Raw genomic sequence first — 16,288 nt, 5'->3', positions numbered from 1 at the left:
GTCCAGTCCAGTGCTGCCTGCTGAGCAGCACTGACCAACACTGCCTGGGCCCAGGCTTTTATCTCTGAGGCCCCATTATGATGTCAGAAAGCTGGCTCTGGAATCCTGAGGGCTCCACTATGACACGTGCAAAGTTCCGTCTGAACTTTATATAAGACGGTGAGGCTCAGTCAGTCACTCAGTGTTGCCTGAGAGGGCAACACTGCAACAGCCGGCCGCCAGGCTGTCTTTTTTTTGCACAGCTAGTTGCCTCCAGGAGGCCACAAGAGGGAGACAAGGGACTGCAAAATGGAAAATAGGCATCCACCAACTTTACAGACAACTTCTCCTTGCTCCTACAACCTCCATCCTTGCACAGTTTGTTATTCTTCTAGGTAACATAGTAACAAATCCAAATTGCTGCTCTCTTTGTAGGCAAGCAAGGCTTTGTTGCAACTGCAATTCTTACTTCTTCTTGAAATGTAGGGACGACAGTACATTCCATCACATCCATCTAGTGTACACAGGTAGGTCCATTGTGGCGGGCAGGCGAGCGGGCGGGCTGCTTTATTGGCTGTTTGCTGTTCCCCTACTCCACTCCACTATTTGACTGTTGTGCTGCATCAATCAATCAATCAATCAATCAATCAATCAATCAATCAATCAATCAGTGGCTGGCTCAGGTGCAGCTCTTTAACTTACCTAAAAGGGAGGGCGGAGAGAAGACAAGGAAGGTGAATGAGGTGTTCCAATGTGAAATGCCGGAAACACAGAAACACAGACGACACACAACAAGAGGTGGCAATCTATTCATTAATTGCATTTAATCAATGAGCTCATTATCACTCATGCATTGTCCAACAGGTGTTGAAATAATGGGATTAAAAGGGGAGATCCCTTCAGAAAGACAGAAACAATAGCAAAGACAAAAAACACTTTTGGAATCTGCTTTTAGTCAACACATAAGGAAAGGGTGCACCGGTCCTGGAAATACTGCAATACCAGGTCAATGCGTGGAGTGGACAGAGCAAGCTCTATTTCCATCTCCCTGTTCTAAAAATCCATTTAATATATGGTCCCCAGATAGGGGACGTATCAGATATTAAACTGATAAGAACAGATACTACACTTGATCTTAGCCAAAAGGCCGAGAAGCGATAACCCGAACGGGCCGCGCGTTGCCCGAGCCTGCCCGATACTGCTGTTCAGCCCTTGCAGCGATTCAGCCTACTTCTAGGCAATTCCATGGGGCCCTGCAGGCTCACACACTCACAGCTACACGGGAGGTGAATAAAGGCCGGAGAGGAAGCCAGACAGGATTTGCTTCTTTTGCTTGCACCACAATGCAGTGCTGAAAGAGGAGGAATCTACATAAAAACGCCTTCCTGGCAACGCCCAAATGCCCTGCTGCCATGCAGATAAACACTGGCAGCGGCAGAAAGTGCATGCCCACAGCCACCCCTTGTTCCTTCACACCTTGTATCAGCTGTAATCCAGTCCAGTCCAGTGCTGCCTGCTGAGCAGCACTGACCAACACTGCCTGGGCCCAGGCTTTTATCTCTGAGGCCCCATTATGATGTCAGAAAGCTGGCTCTGGAATCCTGAGGGCTCCACTATGACACGTGCAAAGTTCCGTCTGAACTTTATATAAGACGGTGAGGCTCAGTCAGTCACTCAGTGTTGCCTGAGAGGGCAACACTGCAACAGCCGGCCGCCAGGCTGTCTTTTTTTTGCACAGCTAGTTGCCTCCAGGAGGCCACAAGAGGGAGACAAGGGACTGCAAAATGGAAAATAGGCATCCACCAACTTTACAGACAACTTCTCCTTGCTCCTACAACCTCCATCCTTGCACAGTTTGTTATTCTTCTAGGTAACATAGTAACAAATCCAAATTGCTGCTCTCTTTGTAGGCAAGCAAGGCTTTGTTGCAACTGCAATTCTTACTTCTTCTTGAAATGTAGGGACGACAGTACATTCCATCACATCCATCTAGTGTACACAGGTAGGTCCATTGTGGCGGGCAGGCGAGCGGGCGGGCTGCTTTATTGGCTGTTTGCTGTTCCCCTACTCCACTCCACTATTTGACTGTTGTGCTGCATCAATCAATCAATCAATCAATCAATCAATCAATCAATCAATCAATCAATCAATCAATCAATCAGTGGCTGGCTCAGGTGCAGCTCTTTAACTTACCTAAAAGGGAGGGCGGAGAGAAGACAAGGAAGGTGAATGAGGTGTTCCAATGTGAAATGCCGGAAACACAGAAACACAGACGACACACAACAAGAGGTGGCAATCTATTCATTAATTGCATTTAATCAATGAGCTCATTATCACTCATGCATTGTCCAACAGGTGTTGAAATAATGGGATTAAAAGGGGAGATCCCTTCAGAAAGACAGAAACAATAGCAAAGACAAAAAACACTTTTGGAATCTGCTTTTAGTCAACACATAAGGAAAGGGTGCACCGGTCCTGGAAATACTGCAATACCAGGTCAATGCGTGGAGTGGACAGAGCAAGCTCTATTTCCATCTCCCTGTTCTAAAAATCCATTTAATATATGGTCCCCAGATAGGGGACGTATCAGATATTAAACTGATAAGAACAGATACTACACTTGATCTTAGCCAAAAGGCCGAGAAGCGATAACCCGAACGGGCCGCGCGTTGCCCGAGCCTGCCCGATACTGCTGTTCAGCCCTTGCAGCGATTCAGCCTACTTCTAGGCAATTCCATGGGGCCCTGCAGGCTCACACACTCACAGCTACACGGGAGGTGAATAAAGGCCGGAGAGGAAGCCAGACAGGATTTGCTTCTTTTGCTTGCACCACAATGCAGTGCTGAAAGAGGAGGAATCTACATAAAAACGCCTTCCTGGCAACGCCCAAATGCCCTGCTGCCATGCAGATAAACACTGGCAGCGGCAGCAAGTGCATGCCCACAGCCACCCCTTGTTCCTTCACACCTTGTATCAGCTGTAATCCAGTCCAGTCCAGTGCTGCCTGCTGAGCAGCACTGACCAACACTGCCTGGGCCCAGGCTTTTATCTCTGAGGCCCCATTATGATGTCAGAAAGCTGGCTCTGGAATCCTGAGGGCTCCACTATGACACGTGCAAAGTTCCGTCTGAACTTTATATAAGACGGTGAGGCTCAGTCAGTCACTCAGTGTTGCCTGAGAGGGCAACACTGCAACAGCCGGCCGCCAGGCTGTCTTTTTTTTGCACAGCTAGTTGCCTCCAGGAGGCCACAAGAGGGAGACAAGGGACTGCAAAATGGAAAATAGGCATCCACCAACTTTACAGACAACTTCTCCTTGCTCCTACAACCTCCATCCTTGCACAGTTTGTTATTCTTCTAGGTAACATAGTAACAAATCCAAATTGCTGCTCTCTTTGTAGGCAAGCAAGGCTTTGTTGCAACTGCAATTCTTACTTCTTCTTGAAGTGTAGGGACGACAGTACATTCCATCACATCCATCTAGTGTACACAGGTAGGTCCATTGTGGCGGGCAGGCGAGCGGGCGGGCTGCTTTATTGGCTGTTTGCTGTTCCCCTACTCCACTCCACTATTTGACTGTTGTGCTGCATCAATCAATCAATCAATCAATCAATCAATCATCCAATCAGTGGCTGGCTCAGGTGCAGCTCTTTAACTTACCTAAAAGGGAGGGCGGAGAGAAGACAAGGAAGGTGAATGAGGTGTTCCAATGTGAAATGCCGGAAACACAGAAACACAGACGACACACAACAAGAGGTGGCAATCTATTCATTAATTGCATTTAATCAATGAGCTCATTATCACTCATGCATTGTCCAACAGGTGTTGAAATAATGGGATTAAAAGGGGAGATCCCTTCAGAAAGACAGAAACAATAGCAAAGACAAAAAACACTTTTGGAATCTGCTTTTAGTCAACACATAAGGAAAGGGTGCACCGGTCCTGGAAATACTGCAATACCAGGTCAATGCGTGGAGTGGACAGAGCAAGCTCTATTTCCATCTCCCTGTTCTAAAAATCCATTTAATATATGGTCCCCAGATAGGGGACGTATCAGATATTAAACTGATAAGAACAGATACTACACTTGATCTTAGCCAAAAGGCCGAGAAGCGATAACCCGAACGGGCCGCGCGTTGCCCGAGCCTGCCCGATACTGCTGTTCAGCCCTTGCAGCGATTCAGCCTACTTCTAGGCAATTCCATGGGGCCCTGCAGGCTCACACACTCACAGCTACACGGGAGGTGAATAAAGGCCGGAGAGGAAGCCAGACAGGATTTGCTTCTTTTGCTTGCACCACAATGCAGTGCTGAAAGAGGAGGAATCTACATAAAAACGCCTTCCTGGCAACGCCCAAATGCCCTGCTGCCATGCAGATAAACACTGGCAGCGGCAGCAAGTGCATGCCCACAGCCACCCCTTGTTCCTTCACACCTTGTATCAGCTGTAATCCAGTCCAGTCCAGTGCTGCCTGCTGAGCAGCACTGACCAACACTGCCTGGGCCCAGGCTTTTATCTCTGAGGCCCCATTATGATGTCAGAAAGCTGGCTCTGGAATCCTGAGGGCTCCACTATGACACGTGCAAAGTTCCGTCTGAACTTTATATAAGACGGTGAGGCTCAGTCAGTCACTCAGTGTTGCCTGAGAGGGCAACACTGCAACAGCCGGCCGCCAGGCTGTCTTTTTTTTGCACAGCTAGTTGCCTCCAGGAGGCCACAAGAGGGAGACAAGGGACTGCAAAATGGAAAATAGGCATCCACCAACTTTACAGACAACTTCTCCTTGCTCCTACAACCTCCATCCTTGCACAGTTTGTTATTCTTCTAGGTAACATAGTAACAAATCCAAATTGCTGCTCTCTTTGTAGGCAAGCAAGGCTTTGTTGCAACTGCAATTCTTACTTCTTCTTGAAATGTAGGGACGACAGTACATTCCATCACATCCATCTAGTGTACACAGGTAGGTCCATTGTGGCGGGCAGGCGAGCGGGCGGGCTGCTTTATTGGCTGTTTGCTGTTCCCCTACTCCACTCCACTATTTGACTGTTGTGCTGCATCAATCAATCAATCAATCAATCAATCAATCAATCAATCAATCAATCAATCAGTGGCTGGCTCAGGTGCAGCTCTTTAACTTACCTAAAAGGGAGGGCGGAGAGAAGACAAGGAAGGTGAATGAGGTGTTCCAATGTGAAATGCCGGAAACACAGAAACACAGACGACACACAACAAGAGGTGGCAATCTATTCATTAATTGCATTTAATCAATGAGCTCATTATCACTCATGCATTGTCCAACAGGTGTTGAAATAATGGGATTAAAAGGGGAGATCCCTTCAGAAAGACAGAAACAATAGCAAAGACAAAAAACACTTTTGGAATCTGCTTTTAGTCAACACATAAGGAAAGGGTGCACCGGTCCTGGAAATACTGCAATACCAGGTCAATGCGTGGAGTGGACAGAGCAAGCTCTATTTCCATCTCCCTGTTCTAAAAATCCATTTAATATATGGTCCCCAGATAGGGGACGTATCAGATATTAAACTGATAAGAACAGATACTACACTTGATCTTAGCCAAAAGGCCGAGAAGCGATAACCCGAACGGGCCGCGCGTTGCCCGAGCCTGCCCGATACTGCTGTTCAGCCCTTGCAGCGATTCAGCCTACTTCTAGGCAATTCCATGGGGCCCTGCAGGCTCACACACTCACAGCTACACGGGAGGTGAATAAAGGCCGGAGAGGAAGCCAGACAGGATTTGCTTCTTTTGCTTGCACCACAATGCAGTGCTGAAAGAGGAGGAATCTACATAAAAACGCCTTCCTGGCAACGCCCAAATGCCCTGCTGCCATGCAGATAAACACTGGCAGCGGCAGCAAGTGCATGCCCACAGCCACCCCTTGTTCCTTCACACCTTGTATCAGCTGTAATCCAGTCCAGTCCAGTGCTGCCTGCTGAGCAGCACTGACCAACACTGCCTGGGCCCAGGCTTTTATCTCTGAGGCCCCATTATGATGTCAGAAAGCTGGCTCTGGAATCCTGAGGGCTCCACTATGACACGTGCAAAGTTCCGTCTGAACTTTATATAAGACGGTGAGGCTCAGTCAGTCACTCAGTGTTGCCTGAGAGGGCAACACTGCAACAGCCGGCCGCCAGGCTGTCTTTTTTTTGCACAGCTAGTTGCCTCCAGGAGGCCACAAGAGGGAGACAAGGGACTGCAAAATGGAAAATAGGCATCCACCAACTTTACAGACAACTTCTCCTTGCTCCTACAACCTCCATCCTTGCACAGTTTGTTATTCTTCTAGGTAACATAGTAACAAATCCAAATTGCTGCTCTCTTTGTAGGCAAGCAAGGCTTTGTTGCAACTGCAATTCTTACTTCTTCTTGAAATGTAGGGACGACAGTACATTTCATCACATCCATCTAGTGTACACAGGTAGGTCCATTGTGGCGGGCAGGCGAGCGGGCGGGCTGCTTTATTGGCTGTTTGCTGTTCCCCTACTCCACTCCACTATTTGACTGTTGTGCTGCATCAATCAATCAATCAATCAATCAATCAATCAATCAATCAATCAATCAATCAATCAATCAATCAGTGGCTGGCTCAGGTGCAGCTCTTTAACTTACCTAAAAGGGAGGGCGGAGAGAAGACAAGGAAGGTGAATGAGGTGTTCCAATGTGAAATGCCGGAAACACAGAAACACAGACGACACACAACAAGAGGTGGCAATCTATTCATTAATTGCATTTAATCAATGAGCTCATTATCACTCATGCATTGTCCAACAGGTGTTGAAATAATGGGATTAAAAGGGGAGATCCCTTCAGAAAGACAGAAACAATAGCAAAGACAAAAAACACTTTTGGAATCTGCTTTTAGTCAACACATAAGGAAAGGGTGCACCGGTCCTGGAAATACTGCAATACCAGGTCAATGCGTGGAGTGGACAGAGCAAGCTCTATTTCCATCTCCCTGTTCTAAAAATCCATTTAATATATGGTCCCCAGATAGGGGACGTATCAGATATTAAACTGATAAGAACAGATACTACACTTGATCTTAGCCAAAAGGCCGAGAAGCGATAACCCGAACGGGCCGCGCGTTGCCCGAGCCTGCCCGATACTGCTGTTCAGCCCTTGCAGCGATTCAGCCTACTTCTAGGCAATTCCATGGGGCCCTGCAGGCTCACACACTCACAGCTACACGGGAGGTGAATAAAGGCCGGAGAGGAAGCCAGACAGGATTTGCTTCTTTTGCTTGCACCACAATGCAGTGCTGAAAGAGGAGGAATCTACATAAAAACGCCTTCCTGGCAACGCCCAAATGCCCTGCTGCCATGCAGATAAACACTGGCAGCGGCAGCAAGTGCATGCCCACAGCCACCCCTTGTTCCTTCACACCTTGTATCAGCTGTAATCCAGTCCAGTCCAGTGCTGCCTGCTGAGCAGCACTGACCAACACTGCCTGGGCCCAGGCTTTTATCTCTGAGGCCCCATTATGATGTCAGAAAGCTGGCTCTGGAATCCTGAGGGCTCCACTATGACACGTGCAAAGTTCCGTCTGAACTTTATATAAGACGGTGAGGCTCAGTCAGTCACTCAGTGTTGCCTGAGAGGGCAACACTGCAACAGCCGGCCGCCAGGCTGTCTTTTTTTTGCACAGCTAGTTGCCTCCAGGAGGCCACAAGAGGGAGACAAGGGACTGCAAAATGGAAAATAGGCATCCACCAACTTTACAGACAACTTCTCCTTGCTCCTACAACCTCCATCCTTGCACAGTTTGTTATTCTTCTAGGTAACATAGTAACAAATCCAAATTGCTGCTCTCTTTGTAGGCAAGCAAGGCTTTGTTGCAACTGCAATTCTTACTTCTTCTTGAAATGTAGGGACGACAGTACATTCCATCACATCCATCTAGTGTACACAGGTAGGTCCATTGTGGCGGGCAGGCGAGCGGGCGGGCTGCTTTATTGGCTGTTTGCTGTTCCCCTACTCCACTCCACTATTTGACTGTTGTGCTGCATCAATCAATCAATCAATCAATCAATCAATCAATCAATCAATCAATCAATCAATCAATCAGTGGCTGGCTCAGGTGCAGCTCTTTAACTTACCTAAAAGGGAGGGCGGAGAGAAGACAAGGAAGGTGAATGAGGTGTTCCAATGTGAAATGCCGGAAACACAGAAACACAGACGACACACAACAAGAGGTGGCAATCTATTCATTAATTGCATTTAATCAATGAGCTCATTATCACTCATGCATTGTCCAACAGGTGTTGAAATAATGGGATTAAAAGGGGAGATCCCTTCAGAAAGACAGAAACAATAGCAAAGACAAAAAACACTTTTGGAATCTGCTTTTAGTCAACACATAAGGAAAGGGTGCACCGGTCCTGGAAATACTGCAATACCAGGTCAATGCGTGGAGTGGACAGAGCAAGCTCTATTTCCATCTCCCTGTTCTAAAAATCCATTTAATATATGGTCCCCAGATAGGGGACGTATCAGATATTAAACTGATAAGAACAGATACTACACTTGATCTTAGCCAAAAGGCCGAGAAGCGATAACCCGAACGGGCCGCGCGTTGCCCGAGCCTGCCCGATACTGCTGTTCAGCCCTTGCAGCGATTCAGCCTACTTCTAGGCAATTCCATGGGGCCCTGCAGGCTCACACACTCACAGCTACACGGGAGGTGAATAAAGGCCGGAGAGGAAGCCAGACAGGATTTGCTTCTTTTGCTTGCACCACAATGCAGAGCTGAAAGAGGAGGAATCTACATAAAAACGCCTTCCTGGCAACGCCCAAATGCCCTGCTGCCATGCAGATAAACACTGGCAGCGGCAGCAAGTGCATGCCCACAGCCACCCCTTGTTCCTTCACACCTTGTATCAGCTGTAATCCAGTCCAGTCCAGTGCTGCCTGCTGAGCAGCACTGACCAACACTGCCTGGGCCCAGGCTTTTATCTCTGAGGCCCCATTATGATGTCAGAAAGCTGGCTCTGGAATCCTGAGGGCTCCACTATGACACGTGCAAAGTTCCGTCTGAACTTTATATAAGACGGCGAGGCTCAGTCAGTCACTCAGTGTTGCCTGAGAGGGCAACACTGCAACAGCCGGCCGCCAGGCTGTCTTTTTTTTGCACAGCTAGTTGCCTCCAGGAGGCCACAAGAGGGAGACAAGGGACTGCAAAATGGAAAATAGGCATCCACCAACTTTACAGACAACTTCTCCTTGCTCCTACAACCTCCATCCTTGCACAGTTTGTTATTCTTCTAGGTAACATAGTAACAAATCCAAATTGCTGCTCTCTTTGTAGGCAAGCAAGGCTTTGTTGCAACTGCAATTCTTACTTCTTCTTGAAATGTAGGGACGACAGTACATTCCATCACATCCATCTAGTGTACACAGGTAGGTCCATTGTGGCGGGCAGGCGAGCGGGCGGGCTGCTTTATTGGCTGTTTGCTGTTCCCCTACTCCACTCCACTATTTGACTGTTGTGCTGCATCAATCAATCAATCAATCAATCAATCAATCAATCAATCAATCAATCAATCAGTGGCTGGCTCAGGTGCAGCTCTTTAACTTACCTAAAAGGGAGGGCGGAGAGAAGACAAGGAAGGTGAATGAGGTGTTCCAATGTGAAATGCCGGAAACACAGAAACACAGACGACACACAACAAGAGGTGGCAATCTATTCATTAATTGCATTTAATCAATGAGCTCATTATCACTCATGCATTGTCCAACAGGTGTTGAAATAATGGGATTAAAAGGGGAGATCCCTTCAGAAAGACAGAAACAATAGCAAAGACAAAAAACACTTTTGGAATCTGCTTTTAGTCAACACATAAGGAAAGGGTGCACCGGTCCTGGAAATACTGCAATACCAGGTCAATGCGTGGAGTGGACAGAGCAAGCTCTATTTCCATCTCCCTGTTCTAAAAATCCATTTAATATATGGTCCCCAGATAGGGGACGTATCAGATATTAAACTGATAAGAACAGATACTACACTTGATCTTAGCCAAAAGGCCGAGAAGCGATAACCCGAACGGGCCGCGCGTTGCCCGAGCCTGCCCGATACTGCTGTTCAGCCCTTGCAGCGATTCAGCCTACTTCTAGGCAATTAAATGGGGCCCTGCAGGCTCACACACTCACAGCTACACGGGAGGTGAATAAAGGCCGGAGAGGAAGCCAGACAGGATTTGCTTCTTTTGCTTGCACCACAATGCAGTGCTGAAAGAGGAGGAATCTACATAAAAACGCCTTCCTGGCAACGCCCAAATGCCCTGCTGCCATGCAGATAAACACTGGCAGCGGCAGCAAGTGCATGCCCACAGCCACCCCTTGTTCCTTCACACCTTGTATCAGCTGTAATCCAGTCCAGTCCAGTGCTGCCTGCTGAGCAGCACTGACCAACACTGCCTGGGCCCAGGCTTTTATCTCTGAGGCCCCATTATGATGTCAGAAAGCTGGCTCTGGAATCCTGAGGGCTCCACTATGACACGTGCAAAGTTCCGTCTGAACTTTATATAAGACGGTGAGGCTCAGTCAGTCACTCAGTGTTGCCTGAGAGGGCAACACTGCAACAGCCGGCCGCCAGGCTGTCTTTTTTTTGCACAGCTAGTTGCCTCCAGGAGGCCACAAGAGGGAGACAAGGGACTGCAAAATGGAAAATAGGCATCCACCAACTTTACAGACAACTTCTCCTTGCTCCTACAACCTCCATCCTTGCACAGTTTGTTATTCTTCTAGGTAACATAGTAACAAATCCAAATTGCTGCTCTCTTTGTAGGCAAGCAAGGCTTTGTTGCAACTGCAATTCTTACTTCTTCTTGAAATGTAGGGACGACAGTACATTCCATCACATCCATCTAGTGTACACAGGTAGGTCCATTGTGGCGGGCAGGCGAGCGGGCGGGCTGCTTTATTGGCTGTTTGCTGTTCCCCTACTCCACTCCACTATTTGACTGTTGTGCTGCATCAATCAATCAATCAATCAATCAATCAATCAATCAATCAATCAATCAATCAATCAGTGGCTGGCTCAGGTGCAGCTCTTTAACTTACCTAAAAGGGAGGGCGGAGAGAAGACAAGGAAGGTGAATGAGGTGTTCCAATGTGAAATGCCGGAAACACAGAAACACAGACGACACACAACAAGAGGTGGCAATCTATTCATTAATTGCATTTAATCAATGAGCTCATTATCACTCATGCATTGTCCAACAGGTGTTGAAATAATGGGATTAAAAGGGGAGATCCCTTCAGAAAGACAGAAACAATAGCAAAGACAAAAAACACTTTTGGAATCTGCTTTTAGTCAACACATAAGGAAAGGGTGCACCGGTCCTGGAAATACTGCAATACCAGGTCAATGCGTGGAGTGGACAGAGCAAGCTCTATTTCCATCTCCCTGTTCTAAAAATCCATTTAATATATGGTCCCCAGATAGGGGACGTATCAGATATTAAACTGATAAGAACAGATACTACACTTGATCTTAGCCAAAAGGCCGAGAAGCGATAACCCGAACGGGCCGCGCGTTGCCCGAGCCTGCCCGATACTGCTGTTCAGCCCTTGCAGCGATTCAGCCTACTTCTAGGCAATTCCATGGGGCCCTGCAGGCTCACACACTCACAGCTACACGGGAGGTGAATAAAGGCCGGAGAGGAAGCCAGACAGGATTTGCTTCTTTTGCTTGCACCACAATGCAGTGCTGAAAGAGGAGGAATCTACATAAAAACGCCTTCCTGGCAACGCCCAAATGCCCTGCTGCCATGCAGATAAACACTGGCAGCGGCAGCAAGTGCATGCCCACAGCCACCCCTTGTTCCTTCACACCTTGTATCAGCTGTAATCCAGTCCAGTCCAGTGCTGCCTGCTGAGCAGCACTGACCAACACTGCCTGGGCCCAGGCTTTTATCTCTGAGGCCCCATTATGATGTCAGAAAGCTGGCTCTGGAATCCTGAGGGCTCCACTATGACACGTGCAAAGTTCCGTCTGAACTTTATATAAGACGGTGAGGCTCAGTCAGTCACTCAGTGTTGCCTGAGAGGGCAACACTGCAACAGCCGGCCGCCAGGCTGTCTTTTTTTTGCACAGCTAGTTGCCTCCAGGAGGCCACAAGAGGGAGACAAGGGACTGCAAAATGGAAAATAGGCATCCACCAACTTTACAGACAACTTCTCCTTGCTCCTACAACCTCCATCCTTGCACAGTTTGTTATTCTTCTAGGTAACATAGTAACAAATCCAAATTGCTGCTCTCTTTGTAGGCAAGCAAGGCTTTGTTGCAACTGCAATTCTTACTTCTTCTTGAAATGTAGGGACGACAGTACATTCCATCACATCCATCTAGTGTACACAGGTAGGTCCATTGTGGCGGGCAGGCGAGCGGGCGGGCTGCTTTATTGGCTGTTTGCTGTTCCCCTACTCCACTCCACTATTTGACTGTTGTGCTGCATCAATCAATCAATCAATCAATCAATCAATCAATCAATCAATCAATCAGTGGCTGGCTCAGGTGCAGCTCTTTAACTTACCTAAAAGGGAGGGCGGAGAGAAGACAAGGAAGGTGAATGAGGTGTTCCAATGTGAAATGCCGGAAACACAGAAACACAGACGACACACAACAAGAGGTGGCAATCTATTCATTAATTGCATTTAATCAATGAGCTCATTATCACTCATGCATTGTCCAACAGGTGTTGAAATAATGGGATTAAAAGGGGAGATCCCTTCAGAAAGACAGAAACAATAGCAAAGACAAAAAACACTTTTGGAATCTGCTTTTAGTCAACACATAAGGAAAGGGTGCACCGGTCCTGGAAATACTGCAATACCAGGTCAATGCGTGGAGTGGACAGAGCAAGCTCTATTTCCATCTCCCTGTTCTAAAAATCCATTTAATATATGGTCCCCAGATAGGGGACGTATCAGATATTAAACTGATAAGAACAGATACTACACTTGATCTTAGCCAAAAGGCCGAGAAGCGATAACCCGAACGGGCCGCGCGTTGCCCGAGCCTGCCCGATACTGCTGTTCAGCCCTTGCAGCGATTCAGCCTACTTCTAGGCAATTCCATGGGGCCCTGCAGGCTCACACACTCACAGCTACACGGGAGGTGAATAAAGGCCGGAGAGGAAGCCAGACAGGATTTGCTTCTTTTGCTTGCACCACAATGCAGTGCTGAAAGAGGAGGAATCTACATAAAAACGCCTTCCTGGCAACGCCCAAATGCCCTGCTGCCATGCAGATAAACACTGGCAGCGGCAGCAAGTGCATGCCCACAGCCACCCCTTGTTCCTTCACACCTTGTATCAGCTGTAATCCAGTCCAGTCCAGTGCTGCCTGCTGAGCAGCACTGACCAACACTGCCTGGGCCCAGGCTTTTATCTCTGAGGCCCCATTATGATGTCAGAAAGCTGGCTCTGGAATCCTGAGGGCTCCACTATGACATGTGCAAAGTTCCGTCTGAACTTTATATAAGACGGTGAGGCTCAGTCAGTCACTCAGTGTTGCCTGAGAGGGCAACACTGCAACAGCCGGCCGCCAGGCTGTCTTTTTTTTGCACAGCTAGTTGCCTCCAGGAGGCCACAAGAGGGAGACAAGGGACTGCAAAATGGAAAATAGGCATCCACCAACTTTACAGACAACTTCTCCTTGCTCCTACAACCTCCATCCTTGCACAGTTTGTTATTCTTCTAGGTAACATAGTAACAAATCCAAATTGCTGCTCTCTTTGTAGGCAAGCAAGGCTTTGTTGCAACTGCAATTCTTACTTCTTCTTGAAATGTAGGGACGACAGTACATTCCATCACATCCATCTAGTGTACACAGGTAGGTCCATTGTGGCGGGCAGGCGAGCGGGCGGGCTGCTTTATTGGCTGTTTGCTGTTCCCCTACTCCACTCCACTATTTGACTGTTGTGCTGCATCAATCAATCAATCAATCAATCAATCAATCAATCAATCAATCAATCAATCAGTGGCTGGCTCAGGTGCAGCTCTTTAACTTACCTAAAAGGGAGGGCGGAGAGAAGACAAGGAAGGTGAATGAGGTGTTCCAATGTGAAATGCCGGAAACACAGAAACACAGACGACACACAACAAGAGGTGGCAATCTATTCATTAATTGCATTTAATCAATGAGCTCATTATCACTCATGCATTGTCCAACAGGTGTTGAAATAATGGGATTAAAAGGGGAGATCCCTTCAGAAAGACAGAAACAATAGCAAAGACAAAAAACACTTTTGGAATCTGCTTTTAGTCAACACATAAGGAAAGGGTGCACCGGTCCTGGAAATACTGCAATACCAGGTCAATGCGTGGAGTGGACAGAGCAAGCTCTATTTCCATCTCCCTGTTCTAAAAATCCATTTAATATATGGTCCCCAGATAGGGGACGTATCAGATATTAAACTGATAAGAACAGATACTACACTTGATCTTAGCCAAAAGGCCGAGAAGCGATAACCCGAACGGGCCGCGCGTTGCCCGAGCCTGCCCGATACTGCTGTTCAGCCCTTGCAGCGATTCAGCCTACTTCTAGGCAATTCCATGGGGCCCTGCAGGCTCACACACTCACAGCTACACGGGAGGTGAATAAAGGCCGGAGAGGAAGCCAGACAGGATTTGCTTCTTTTGCTTGCACTACAATGCAGTGCTGAAAGAGGAGGAATCTACATAAAAACGCCTTCCTGGCAACGCCCAAATGCCCTGCTGCCATGCAGATAAACACTGGCAGCGGCAGCAAGTGCATGCCCACAGCCACCCCTTGTTCCTTCACACCTTGTATCAGCTGTAATCCAGTCCAGTCCAGTGCTGCCTGCTGAGCAGCACTGACCAACACTGCCTGGGCCCAGGCTTTTATCTCTGAGGCCCCATTATGATGTCAGAAAGCTGGCTCTGGAATCCTGAGGGCTCCACTATGACACGTGCAAAGTTCCGTCTGAACTTTATATAAGACGGTGAGGCTCAGTCAGTCACTCAGTGTTGCCTGAGAGGGCAACACTGCAACAGCCGGCCGCCAGGCTGTCTTTTTTTTGCACAGCTAGTTGCCTCCAGGAGGCCACAAGAGGGAGACAAGGGACTGCAAAATGGAAAATAGGCATCCACCAACTTTACAGACAACTTCTCCTTGCTCCTACAACCTCCATCCTTGCACAGTTTGTTATTCTTCTAGGTAACATAGTAACAAATCCAAATTGCTGCTCTCTTTGTAGGCAAGCAAGGCTTTGTTGCAACTGCAATTCTTACTTCTTCTTGAAATGTAGGGACGACAGTACATTCCATCACATCCATCTAGTGTACACAGGTAGGTCCATTGTGGCGGGCAGGCGAGCGGGCGGGCTGCTTTATTGGCTGTTTGCTGTTCCCCTACTCCACTCCACTATTTGACTGTTGTGCTGCATCAATCAATCAATCAATCAATCAATCAATCAATCAATCAGTGGCTGGCTCAGGTGCAGCTCTTTAACTTACCTAAAAGGGAGGGCGGAGAGAAGACAAGGAAGGTGAATGAGGTGTTCCAATGTGAAATGCCGGAAACACAGAAACACAGACGACACACAACAAGAGGTGGCAATCTATTCATTAATTGCATTTAATCAATGAGCTCATTATCACTCATGCATTGTCCAACAGGTGTTGAAATAATGGGATTAAAAGGGGAGATCCCTTCAGAAAGACAGAAACAATAGCAAAGACAAAAAACACTTTTGGAATCTGCTTTTAGTCAACACATAAGGAAAGGGTGCACCGGTCCTGGAAATACTGCAATACCAGGTCAATGCGTGGAGTGGACAGAGCAAGCTCTATTTCCATCTCCCTGTTCTAAAAATCCATTTAATATATGGTCCCCAGATAGGGGACGTATCAGATATTAAACTGATAAGAACAGATACTACACTTGATCTTAGCCAAAAGGCCGAGAAGCGATAACCCGAACGGGCCGCGCGTTGCCCGAGCCTGCCCGATACTGCTGTTCAGCCCTTGCAGCGATTCAGCCTACTTCTAGGCAATTCCATGGGGCCCTGCAGGCTCACACACTCACAGCTACACGGGAGGTGAATAAAGGCCGGAGAGGAAGCCAGACAGGATTTGCTTCTTTTGCTTGCACCACAATGCAGTGCTGAAAGAGGAGGAATCTACATAAAAACGCCTTCCTGGCAACGCCCAAATGCCCTGCTGCCATGCAGATAAACACTGGCAGCGGCAGCAAGTGCATGCCCACAGCCACCCCTTGTTCCTTCACACCTTGTATCAGCTGTAATCCAGTCCAGTCCAGTGCT

General features: G+C 47.8%; 11 non-coding genes across 11 annotated transcripts; all 11 read right to left on the bottom strand.

The window, feature by feature from the left end:
- Nucleotides 1-947: 947 nt before the first annotated feature.
- LOC142697489 (U2 spliceosomal RNA) lies at nt 948-1,138 on the bottom strand. Its single transcript, XR_012865278.1, has one exon. It is a non-coding gene; the product is annotated as a U2 spliceosomal RNA (small nuclear RNA).
- A 1,300-nt stretch (nt 1,139-2,438) lies between these two features.
- Nucleotides 2,439-2,629, bottom strand: LOC142697488 (U2 spliceosomal RNA). Its single transcript, XR_012865277.1, has one exon. It is a non-coding gene; the product is annotated as a U2 spliceosomal RNA (small nuclear RNA).
- Nucleotides 2,630-3,905: 1,276 nt separating this feature from the next.
- LOC142697487 (U2 spliceosomal RNA) lies at nt 3,906-4,096 on the bottom strand. The gene has a single exon (XR_012865276.1). It is a non-coding gene; the product is annotated as a U2 spliceosomal RNA (small nuclear RNA).
- Nucleotides 4,097-5,384: 1,288 nt separating this feature from the next.
- Nucleotides 5,385-5,575, bottom strand: LOC142697486 (U2 spliceosomal RNA). The gene has a single exon (XR_012865275.1). It is a non-coding gene; the product is annotated as a U2 spliceosomal RNA (small nuclear RNA).
- Nucleotides 5,576-6,875: 1,300 nt separating this feature from the next.
- Nucleotides 6,876-7,066, bottom strand: LOC142697485 (U2 spliceosomal RNA). Its single transcript, XR_012865274.1, has one exon. It is a non-coding gene; the product is annotated as a U2 spliceosomal RNA (small nuclear RNA).
- A 1,296-nt stretch (nt 7,067-8,362) lies between these two features.
- On the bottom strand, nt 8,363-8,553 carry LOC142697483 (U2 spliceosomal RNA). The gene has a single exon (XR_012865273.1). It is a non-coding gene; the product is annotated as a U2 spliceosomal RNA (small nuclear RNA).
- A 1,288-nt stretch (nt 8,554-9,841) lies between these two features.
- Nucleotides 9,842-10,032, bottom strand: LOC142697482 (U2 spliceosomal RNA). The gene has a single exon (XR_012865272.1). It is a non-coding gene; the product is annotated as a U2 spliceosomal RNA (small nuclear RNA).
- A 1,292-nt stretch (nt 10,033-11,324) lies between these two features.
- LOC142697481 (U2 spliceosomal RNA) lies at nt 11,325-11,515 on the bottom strand. The gene has a single exon (XR_012865271.1). It is a non-coding gene; the product is annotated as a U2 spliceosomal RNA (small nuclear RNA).
- A 1,284-nt stretch (nt 11,516-12,799) lies between these two features.
- On the bottom strand, nt 12,800-12,990 carry LOC142697480 (U2 spliceosomal RNA). The gene has a single exon (XR_012865270.1). It is a non-coding gene; the product is annotated as a U2 spliceosomal RNA (small nuclear RNA).
- Nucleotides 12,991-14,278: 1,288 nt separating this feature from the next.
- Nucleotides 14,279-14,469, bottom strand: LOC142697479 (U2 spliceosomal RNA). The gene has a single exon (XR_012865269.1). It is a non-coding gene; the product is annotated as a U2 spliceosomal RNA (small nuclear RNA).
- A 1,276-nt stretch (nt 14,470-15,745) lies between these two features.
- On the bottom strand, nt 15,746-15,936 carry LOC142697477 (U2 spliceosomal RNA). Its single transcript, XR_012865267.1, has one exon. It is a non-coding gene; the product is annotated as a U2 spliceosomal RNA (small nuclear RNA).
- Nucleotides 15,937-16,288: the final 352 nt, after the last annotated feature.

This window comes from Rhinoderma darwinii (assembly GCF_050947455.1).
Source record: "Rhinoderma darwinii isolate aRhiDar2 chromosome 5 unlocalized genomic scaffold, aRhiDar2.hap1 SUPER_5_unloc_8, whole genome shotgun sequence".
NCBI classification, from domain to species: Eukaryota; Metazoa; Chordata; class Amphibia; order Anura; family Rhinodermatidae; genus Rhinoderma; species Rhinoderma darwinii.
The sequence above is the reverse complement of the archived record's forward strand: the minus strand, read 5'-3'. Positions and strand labels throughout refer to the sequence as shown.